At 34.2% G+C, this 12065-nt stretch overlaps 1 protein-coding gene across 1 annotated transcript in view; it reads right to left on the bottom strand.

Moving 5' to 3' along the window:
- The window catches only part of LOC143251547 (calmodulin-binding transcription activator 2-like), a 52739-nt gene extending 41085 nt beyond the window's left edge, over nt 1-11654 (bottom strand). Inside the window, exon 1 of the mRNA XM_076502818.1 lies at nt 11566-11654. The gene's annotated coding sequence lies outside the window, so the exon portion shown is untranslated. The remainder of the gene's footprint in view (nt 1-11565) is intronic.
- Between the last annotated feature and the right edge of the window lie 411 nt (nt 11655-12065).

The raw sequence follows: 12065 nt of genomic DNA, 5'->3' as shown, positions 1-12065 counted from the left end.
TTAAATCACGTATTAGAATCTTTATCATAGTTATTCCTCTCCCTTAAATCACGTATTAGAATCTTTATAATAGTTATTCCTCTCCCTTAAATCACGATTAGAATCTTTATAATAGTTATTCCTCTCCTTTAAATCACGTACTAGAATCCTTATAATAGTTATTCCTTTCCTTTAAATCACGTATTAGAATATTTATAATAGTTATTCCTCTCCTTTAAATCACGTATTAGAATCTTTATAATAGTTATTTCTTTCCTTTAAATCACGTATTAGAATCTTTATAATAGTTATTCCTCTCCCTTAAATCACGATTAGAATCTTTATAATAGTTATTCCTCTCCTTTAAATCACGTATTAGAATCTTTACAATAGTTATTCCTCTCCTTTAAATCACGTATTAGAATCTTTATAATAGTTATTTCTTTCCTTTAAATCACGTATTAGAATCTTTATAATAGCTATTCCTCTCCCTTAAATCACGATTAGAATCTTTATAATAGTTATTCCTCTCCTTTAAATCACGTACTAGAATCCTTATAATAGTTATTCCTTTCCTTTAAATCACGTATTAGGATATTTATAATAGTTATTCCTTTCCTTTAAATCACGTATTAGAATCTTTATAATAGTTATTCCTCTCCTTTAAATCACGTACTAGAATCCTTATAATAGTTATTCCTTTCCTTTAAATCACGTATTAGGATATTTATAATAGTTATTCCTTTCCTTTAAATCACGTATTAGAATCTTTATAATAGTTATTCCTCTCCTTTAAATCACGTATTAGAATCTTTACAATAGTTATTTCTCTCCTTTAAATCACGTATTAGAATCTTTATAATAGTTATTTCTTTCCTTTAAATCACGTATTAGAATCTTTATAATAGTTATTCCTCTCCTTTAAATCGCGTATTAGAATCTTTACAATAGTTATTCCTCTCCTTTAAATCACGTATTAGAATCTTTATAATAGTTATTTCTTTCCTTTAAATCACGTATTAGAATCTTTACAATAGTTATTCCTCTCCTTTAAATCACGTACTAGAATCCTAATAATAGTTATTCCTTTCCTTTAACTCACGTATTAGGATCTTTATAATAGTTTCCTTTCCTTTAACTCACGTATTAGGATCTTTATAATAGTTATTCCTTTCCTTTAAATCACGTATTAGAATCTTTATGATAGTTATTCCTCTCCTTTAAATCACGTATTAGAATCTTTACAATAGTTATTCCTCTCCTTTAAATCACGTATTAGAATCTTTATAATAGTTATTTCTTTCCTTTAAATCACGTATTAGAATCTTTATAATAGTTATTCCTCTCCCTTAAATCACGATTAGAATCTTTATAATAGTTATTCCTCTCCTTTAAATCACGTATTAGGATATTTATAATAGTTATTCCTCTCCTTTAAATCACGTACTAGAATCCTTATAATAGTTATTCCTTTCCTTTAAATCACGTATTAGGATATTTATAATAGTTATTTCTTTCCTTTAAATCACGTATTAGAATCTTTATAATAGTTATTCCTCTCCCTTATATCACGATTAGAATCTTTATAATAGTTATTCCTTTCCTTTAAATCACGTATTAGAATCTTTATAATAGTTATTCCTCTCCTTTAAATCGCGTATTAGAATCTTTACAATAGTTATTCCTCTCCTTTAAATCACGTATTAGAATCTTTATAATAGTTATTTCTTTCCTTTAAATCACGTATTAGAATCTTTATAATAGTTATTCCTCTCCCTTAAATCACGATTAGAATCTTTATAATAGTTATTCCTTTCCTTTAAATCACGTATTAGAATCTTTATAATAGTTATTCCTCTCCTTTAAATCACGTATTAGAATCTTTACAATAGTTATTCCTCTCCTTTAAATCACGTACTAGAATCCTTATAATAGTTATTCCTTTCCTTTAAATCACGTATTAGGATATTTATAATAGTTATTCCTTTCCTTTAAATCACGTATTAGAATCTTTATAATAGTTATTCCTCTCCTTTAAATCACGTACTAGAATCCTTATAATAGTTATTCCTTTCCTTTAAATCACGTATTAGGATATTTATAATAGTTATTCCTTTCCTTTAAATCACGTATTAGAATCTTTATAATAGTTATTCCTCTCCTTTAAATCACGAACTAGAATCTTTATAATAGTTATTTCTTTCCTTTAAATCACGTATTAGAATCTTTATAATAGTTATTCCTCTCCCTTAAATCACGATTAGAATCTTTATAATAGTTATTCCTCTCCTTTAAATCACGTACTAGAATCCTTATAATAGTTATTCCTTTCCTTTAAATCACGTATTAGGATATTTATAATAGTTATTCCTTTCCTTTAAATCACGTATTAGAATCTTTATAATAGTTATTCCTCTCCTTTAAATCACGTACTAGAATCCTTATAATAGTTATTCCTTTCCTTTAAATCACGTATTAGGATATTTATAATAGTTATTCCTTTCCTTTAAATCACGTATTAGAATCTTTATAATAGTTATTCCTCTCCTTTAAATCACGTATTAGAATCTTTACAATAGTTATTCCTCTCCTTTAAATCACGTATTAGAATCTTTATAATAGTTATTTCTTTCCTTTAAATCACGTATTAGAATCTTTATAATAGTTATTCCTCTCCCTTAAATCACGATTAGAATCTTTATAATAGTTATTCCTCTCCTTTAAATCACGTATTAGGATATTTATAATAGTTATTCCTTTCCTTTAAATCACGTATTAGAATCTTTATAATGGTTATTCCTCTCCTTTAAATCACGTACTAGAATCCTTATAATAGTTATTCATCTCCAATTCTACGTATCAGAAACTTGACTGAATTTTAAAGTCCTCAAAATGTTAACCTTACAATAGAAAAGTTTCTCAGACAGTTTTGTTCAACAATTGGCTATCTACGCTGTGTCCATCACGGCATCAAAAACAGATTTTTAGCATTATAAGCCCCAACTCTCACGTTGAGCCACTGGGTGCTATTAAAATGGTGGATTGTTTCTCTGTTGTTGAGCAAAATCCTACACAATGTGCTATGTGTGGTGTGCCCACCATGGGTATCTAAACTTTTTCTTTTTTGAGTTCTTAGCCTCCAGCCTTGCACCTGAGTCACTGGGGGCAAATACCGAGTAAACAAATTTCAAATCATTGATTAAACGATAACTGGATTTTTTGTTTTTCAAATTATTATTCTTACAAAACCTTAATTACTATGCATCAGATTACAAAACATTCGTTGAAATTCGTGTCGTTGTTTCCAAGTTATCGAATGTCGTACGACTCGTGCAACAACTATACGTACATGTACGTATCTACATAAATTGTGAGTGGGTTGGAAGAAAAAAACACTGTTAGTCAGGAGAACAACATAATCTATTTGTTCAAGCCACAAAGGAGACACACGCACTAACGTACACACTACTTTTGAATTATGTTAAATGGATAATCAATCGGCGACGCCCAGTCGTCATCTTTCGCGTGGTATAGCCGTACTGTGAACTGACCTTCAGTACGTAATATACAGTTGTTTCTCAATACAACTTCTGATACCATGTACGTTTCTGCTTTTGTTTGTCGGTTTTGTGCTAAACGAGGTTACGTCGTATATGAGAAGTTTAATATAAAACAAAATAGAATTTTAGGAGCAAATAATTTGTGTTGTATACTTTGTACGTATAGTGTTTCATGCTGTACCTCAGACGTGTATTCGCTTTGATTTGCACTGTATCAACGTCTGTTTATTGCTAAGGGAAAACCTCACAAAGGGTTATCTGTATCCATCTCTTGTTCGAAACCATGTTTTAGGGTTATAACCCCCCCAGACGTGATAGATTGTGTTTATATTTTAAATTTCACGAACAAACGAACAGTGGGATTGACCGTGGATTTGTAACGCCCCCACGGTTGAAAGGGCGAGCATGTTTGATGCGACGGGAATTCAAGCCCGCAACCCTCAGGTTACGAGTCGATCGCCTTAACCCACTTGGCCATGCCGGTCCAGCGTCTTAAACTACTGACGTGTTTACATGTATATAAAGTTAGGAATATCAGAAGAACAAAGCGACGGTCAATCCCAGTATTCGTTAGTAAAAGATAGTCCTCGTGTAGCTTTGCGCGAAATTCAAAACAAACTCAAAATAACAATGATATATGAGTAAGAAGGAAGGACACTGGTAATAAATTCCACACACTGACAGCATGACTTAAGTCAGTCAAGAATTCTGTCGGAAGTTTAACAGTCGTATCGTATACCATACTGGTATAGGCTGGGATTTGAAGTATTGAAACTGTAGAGAGACGAAAGATAGACACGAGTTCTACTTTAAAACACTAGCAGGCACAAGGAAGTAGGAGTGTTTAGGATGCAGCAGCGCCCCCTCACTTAATATGTTTTTCAGTGCCTCCATAAAATAAGTTGATCCAGCATGGATACTGCTGTTGATTGGAGAACTAAATTTCAGAACAGACAAACCTCATTAACATAAATCATTCGAGAGCTTGAAAACTGACACAACATACAACATATACCTGCAATATACAGTGGAGCGCCATTAAGCCGCGGACCAGTAAACCGCGAAATCGCTAAAGCCGCTTTAGCAAGTCTTGTGAGCGATGTGAGCGAGGATTATCGCGGCTCACCGCTAATTTAAGAACGTGTAAAAACGCGGCTTACGAATTTAATCCTGGCTTTATAACTTCAAGGGATATTTAAAGAGGATTTGCTTTAATTTGGGAAATAAATAAAATATATTACAATAGAAATCGACCGTTAATCTACCTTATCCGCTCTATATGTCAGCTTTATGGAGGCCGCCATTGTTACCGAATCACACCTCTCCATACATTAAAGTTAATCCGCGGTAAATCCGTGAAAAAAGTGATCAATAATTTAAGTATTATTTTTAATTCGATAATCCGATATAATGATCACGCAATGGCCCGGATGAGGCTCCTCGGCGGAGCTGTTGGCGACTTCGGCTTTTCAGTCACAAAGGTTTAAGCCGCGGACCACTTAAGCCGCGGTTAAGCAGGTTGACCCCCAAATACCGTGGCTTAACGGCGCTCCAATATATCTATAAGAAAACTACCATAAAACCTTACTTTTGTCTTGAAACGTTGTCTAGAAATGAATATAATGAAAAATAACACAATAATTTTAATAAAAGAAATATACATCTCTTCAAGATAAGAGCTTGGGACAAATTTAGGATCTTACAAGTTAAAGTAAAGAAGAGCGCAAAGTTGCGTATCAATCATACGATATTATATCTAATATCAAAGAAGGCGTTTCATCCAATATTAGGGCTCACCAGACCAACTGAGACACGAATGACACGATATTAGGGGCACGAATGATAATAGTTATAAAGTTAACTCAGGATTAATTCTGTTTGTTGAAGATACCAGAAGACCATAGAACTGCGTAATGTTCAATATACTCGTAATTCATGTTTGTGATATTCATGATTTCCGGCAGATGAAGCCAATGCGGACTCTTCTCCTTATACTGGCAGCATGTCCATGATATCCGCTTGGATCTGGCGGATTTTATCGACCTAAACAGTCAGAACTGGTTGGAGTACTTAAAAACATACAAAAACTCTCTTTGTAAAACTTTCATAATATTCTTCCATTTTCACACCAAGTATGCAGTTTGAAAAACGTAGACATTTCGCTTAACATTTTCGAAATATTTCAAAAGTTCACATCTATTGTGAAGGTGTTACAACAGCGAGAATGGTTATGATATACCACTGTCAGTGTGTTCTAGTTACTGTTTTCTGAAATAATGTTGAACTCTCACAGAGATTATTAGTTGAGTTCTGTGTAGTTCAACATTGTATAGAGCTGGGATCAAGTCAAAAGTTTTAAGTTTGATATGCCCTTATATAGTAGTGTGATATATACTTATATTGTAGAGTTTGATATGCCCTTATATAGTAGTGTGATATGTACTTATATTGTAGAGTTTGATATGCCCTTATATAGTAGTGTGATATGTACTTATATTGTAGAGTTTGATATGTCCTTATATAGTAGTGTGATATGTACTTATATAGTAGTGTGATATGTACTTATATTGTAGAGTCTGATATGCCCTTATATAGTAGTGTGATATGTATTTATATTGTAGAGTTTGATATGCCCTTATATAGTAAGAGTCTGATATGTCCTTATATTTCCTCCATGTGGGTAGAACATATACTGAGATTGTTTTTTGTTTTTGAATTTCACGCAAAGCTACACGAGAGCTATCTGCGCTAGCCATCCCTAATTTAGCAGTGTAAGACTAGGGGGAAGGCAGCTAGTCATCACCACCCACCGCCAACTCTTGGGCTACTCTTTTACCAACGAACAGTGGGATTGACCTTCACACTGACCTTCGCTGAAAGGGCGAGCATGTTTGGTGCGACGGGGATTCGAACCCGCGACCCTCAGATTACGAGTCGAGTGCTTTAACCCACCTAGCCATGCTGGGCCTGTACTGAGATATGACACTAATATCTTTTCTATAAAAGGGTCAGATCTTCCTGTTTTGTTTTAAAGTATGGTCAGTATTCACCTGGAATATCTTCTATCAACATCTCTCGATGGAAGAAGAGAAGTTCTGTTCGTTGTTCCGTCTTATATTACAAGTGAATAAATGTTAGTTCTCGACTTGTTTTGATATCGGGTTTTATTTCTGTTTCTTAAAGTTAGAAATTCGTTTTTCATTCGACATTATGCTCGCTGTATCTTTCGTTATCAAGTATACTCTACTTACCCCAGAATACCACATCAGTTAATACGTTTATAGTAATTTCTTATATTTTCTCTTGCCCCCCGCTAAGTACAGCGGTATATCTACGGATTTACAATGAGGAGTTCGATTCCCGTTGGTGGGCTCGGCAGATAGCCCAATATGGCTTTGCTATAAGAAAACACACACTTATATTTTCTCTTATTATTCCGAATTATAAATCTGAATGATTAACCAACGTGATTCTATTGGACACAATATATATATATTAACAAACATTTTTTTTCAATGGACGTAGCATCCAGTAGAATGCTTCGTAATAACTGATCCGATCTAATAAACTGGTAGTCTCATAAATCAACCACATATACACCGACAGTTAGATATTAACATTTCCAAAGCGAATACACAATTATGAATAATCAAACAGTTAACGTAAGTTCTTACACCGTAGTAGCTCAGCCAGTCTCGTGCGAGATAATTATATATGTTTGATGACATGTACAGAGTAGTCTCTGATCATTGCTGTCATAAATCAGCTGGATAAACATAGGAGGGGACGTCACGATTACTTGGAAAGCTGGTAACAAATCCATTCCAGCCGAAACCTGTTTTAAAATTTTCTAACCACTACTCGAAGCTATTGTTTTATTTGTACGTCATCCGGTTGTAGTCGCACTTCAGTTGTTTCGCCATAACAAACAGACCAGGGAAAAGCTTGAGACTTTGACGCTTTAGAACAACATAGAGAAATGTGTAAACAAATATTTATTTCTCGTTGGATTCTAAACACACAAGCCAGGGTGGTAATATTAATAAGTCAACTCGTCTGAATTACTACATGTACTTTGTTTTGAAATAGATTCGCAGTCCATTCGATTTTCAATAAACGAATGAATAAAAAAATCCCAGCACAAACGAAAATAGGAGTTTAAGTAGTGCTGTAAGTTGAGTCAGCTCCACAAGGTGGCGTCGACAATTCAAATCAAACCAGTAAACCGGTTACGATTTGGTTCAAACCTAGAGTTAATAGACGTCTCAGTGAACCCGGGATTGTCAAAAGTTTCACATGTGCTCAGAAACTGTACCAATACTAAACTGTTGAAGTTTCTCTGTACCAAAGCTTGATATGTACCGTTTGTCGTTAAATAAGGATCGTTTGAATTTTAGGCCTAACATGGCCATGCAGTTGTAGCGCGAGTTCGAATCCCTATCTCACCAAACGTGCTTGTTCTTTCAGCCTTGAGGGCATTATAATGTGACGGTTAATCCTACTATTCTTTGGTAAAAAAGTAGTTCAAGAGTTGGCAGTGAGAGGTGATGACTAGTTGTTTTCCCGGCTAAACTAGGGACGACTTGCGCAGATAGCCTTAGTGTAGCTTTGTCTAAATTCAAACTAAACCTTTTGAATTTATTTGTAGAACCATCTGACAACCACAAATCACACAGCACTGAGTTTTCACCTTCTCTGCTAATTTTTTTAACCTAGCCAGTTATCGGACAACTGCAGAAACTGAGATTTGAAGACCTGCCCAATCACGAAAACGAAGAAATAGCATTTGTCTTTTGAGTAGGTTCATAACAAGTTAGGGGTGTTTATTTTATTTTATTTTGTAGCGAATTTACTAATATATATTTATTTTAATATCGATGTTTGTGTTTGTTTTAGAAAAATATTTATTAAAAAATGCATGCAACTTATACTGTTAAATGAGTATTGCGAAAGTCCAGCCAATTCTCTAAATTTTCAGAAAATTCTCGCCTGTAAAAATCAACAACATATCTTTTACAAAAACACTAGCGTATCTTCGAATACTGTTGCCAACTTAACTTTCCAAAACCTCGTCCTAAGTGCTTATAAATCGATGCGCCAAGACAAAGCTTTATATTTTTGGTTTGCTACACTTTGTATATTGTAAACCTCGGAAGCTATAACTGTGATAAACTCATATTAATCGAAAAACTTAGATATCTGACCGGGAAAGTTTATAGGTTTCGAGCGTTATAAACCGTTTAACTTAAGAGAATTAACTTCCGACGTTAGTATCTTTACGAGAGCATTAGATATTTTCGTCGGTGAAAAATTTTCGTGTGCTCAGTGAAACAGCTGGCTAGCTAGCCGTTTAGCAAAATGTACTGATATCAACTCGAAATTCATTCGCTCATCGTGAATCGTTGATAAAAAATCAGTTACAGACCAAATAGAAGACTCTGTATTGTTTGTAACTTTGTTAAACTTTTTTATATAAACCATTATTTGTAATAACCTGTATAATAAATTATATTGTTGTTTGTATATTAAAAGATATTTGTGTTAAGAAAGAAAACTGTGCGTATCAATCTTTTTGGAGAATATCGTAGATTTGACACATATCAACATTAAATTAATTTAAATCTATTTGAAATCTTAATGCACAGCATAATAAACCGGAAACTTGTTCGAGATAAATTATAATACGTAACAATTTATTATTATTTTTACTATATAAGGTACGATTTTAAAATGTCATGCACTCAATAAACATCGCATTATGTAACAACAGTTCAAGTGTTATTTTAATTTAAACTCTCAGGGCTGTTAGAATTTTTGTGCTTCTTATAGTAAAGCTATACTGGGCTATCTACCGTATCCATCGCATGAAATGGAAGTTCAGTATTGTAACTCCTGTTGACTTACCGCTGTCTCATCAGAGGGCGGCTGTCACAAATATTTTTTACAGAAAAGTCTCAGTGTTTCAGTCTGTAAATCTTCAAAACTTTATTCAAACAACCCTAGTACACAGATATCACGTGCATTAAAAAAACGAGAGAAAACGGTACATTATACGGATTGCCTGGTCAGATCACGCACGTTTCAAAGCTTATGTATCACATCGTGAAAAAGGAAGTTATAAAGTCAATTAGCGGATGTATATTATAATTAGAAAGAGGGAACAAAGAGTATTAGCTATATATACTGAAAGTTGAGAGGTTATTGTCAAATGACGGGTTACATTACTCATTAACAATGTCGGTGTATAATGTGTTTCACACCACGCCTCAAACTGCATTATAGTTGAGAGGTTATTGTCAAATGACGGGTTACATTACTCATTAACAATGTCGGTGTATAATGTGTTTCACACCACGCCTCAAACTACATTATAGTTGAGAGGTTATTGTCAAATGACGGGTTACATTACTCATTAACAATGTCGGTGTATAATGTGTTTCACACCACGCCTCAAACTGCATTATAGTTGAGAGGTTATTGTCAAATGACGGGTTACATTACTCATTAACAATGTCGGTGTATAATGTGTTTCACACCACGCCTCAAACTACATTATAGTTGAGAGGTTATTGTCAAATGACGGGTTACATTACTCATTAACAATGTCGGTGTATAATGTGTTTCACACCACGCCTCAAACTACATTATAGTTGAGAGGTTATTGTCAAATGACGGGTTACATTACTCATTAACAATGTCGGTGTATAATGTGTTTCACACCACGCCTCAAACTGCATTATGACAGAGAACTAAACGTTATCTATGGAGCGGCTACAAAATGCGAAATATTTTCCTGCAAAACACAAAACAAAACCCAACAACAATAAAACAACAGAAACTATTGGATTCTTCAATCCGATATCAGAAATAATGGATGAAGTATTTTGTCGCCACGGAAGAATCATTTCTCACCACGTCCGACCCACCAAGAGAACAGAGAGTTCGGAAAAGTTACTTTGAAAGGAATCTTGAATGAGACATATAGGGTGTTCGGAAAGACACTGTAGAAATTGATTTAGAGAGAGGGACACATCATTTCCGTGGAAGCTCTAGGCGAACATGTATTTTCAGGACAAGCTAAGCTTGACAAAATATAACCGTAGCTTCAAACAGACGTATGAAATTTCTCATTCTGTTGCCGTACGACACGAGATTTCGGGCAGGGAAGGTTCAATAATTCTTAAAGTGTAATAATTATTTTGTCACCGAATTTATTTAAAACTTTAATACGAATTGCTAGAAAAAAAACTTTTTTGAGTCAAACAGATACTTATCATGGTTTGTTCATATAACAGACTAACAAGGGATACGTTACGAATACTATTTACTCACGTAATGGCAACATAAAATATGTAACACAGCACTAGGTAGGGTATGATTTTAACTCTAGTTAAAAATTAAGAACACTCACTGTCTGGTTAGCGATGGTAATTTTTTCAAACACTCTTCTGTAGTTTTGTGCAAAATCGAACCCAACAAACGCACGAAACTCATTAAAGCCTGGCACAGGCTGGTGGTTAGGGCACTTGACCAGCAATCTACTGGTCGCGGGATCAAAACCCGTCATCTAACATGATTGCTCTTTACGTATTACGAGTGTTACAGCGTAACGGTTAATTCCACCTATTTGTTGGTACAGAGTAGCTCAAGAATTAGCGATGAATGGTGTTGACCATCTGCTTTTCCTTTAGTCTATCACTTGAAAAAAAATGATATAATTCAGGTAGCTATGCACGAAAATTCAACAAAGAAACAGATCTTACAAAATTTCGGTACTTTTCAGCCACTGTCCTTTAAAAGCACTCTTCAGTTACAGTTTTCATGAAGAGTGCCCATAAAGGACTCTTCAGTGACAGTTCTCATCAAGAGTGCCCATAAAGCACTCTTCAGTTACAGTTCTTATGAAGTTATGAAAAGTGCCCAAGTAAACCAACAACAACAAATAAAAACATAATGCATATTCGAACGAAATTCTTGTTAGGCTTTAAACCTTTAATTTAAGGAGTTTTGCAAAAGTTCTTCTTACCTCATTTGTATTCCAATGAGGGCGCTGCGAAGGGAAGCAGTCCACATTAGGGATGCTATCCAAATTACAAGGTAGAACTGGCCGTCTTTGATCCGCTGTAGAAATGAAATATATTTTGAAACAAACACTTGGAAGAGACACACAATTTGTTCTTCTTTTGAGTCTTTTTTTTTTACTTAGGTTTGAGCCAATTTTAAGTAACTTGATATCAAGTAACTTGGGATGGTTATAAAGGAATAACTGTGCTTTGCTACCACGGGTACCAAAATCCGATTGTTAGTGTCTCAAGTCTACAGACTTACTACAGAGCTATTGAGATGCTTTATTAGGTGATTGCGTATTATTTCATTAATAAAACAACGTTATAAATTCAATGCAATGTCGAAACCCGGATTTTAGCGTTGTAAGTCCGAAGACGTGCCTCTGTGCCACACAAAAGGCTATCTGTGCTCTGCGCTTAAATTCAAAATCAACAATAACTAGGCAATATCTTAACCACA

The sequence above is a fragment of the Tachypleus tridentatus genome, chromosome 6 (assembly GCF_004210375.1).
Source record: "Tachypleus tridentatus isolate NWPU-2018 chromosome 6, ASM421037v1, whole genome shotgun sequence".
Classification (NCBI taxonomy): Eukaryota; Metazoa; Arthropoda; class Merostomata; order Xiphosura; family Limulidae; genus Tachypleus; species Tachypleus tridentatus.
This window is presented reverse-complemented; position numbering and strand designations above follow the sequence as displayed.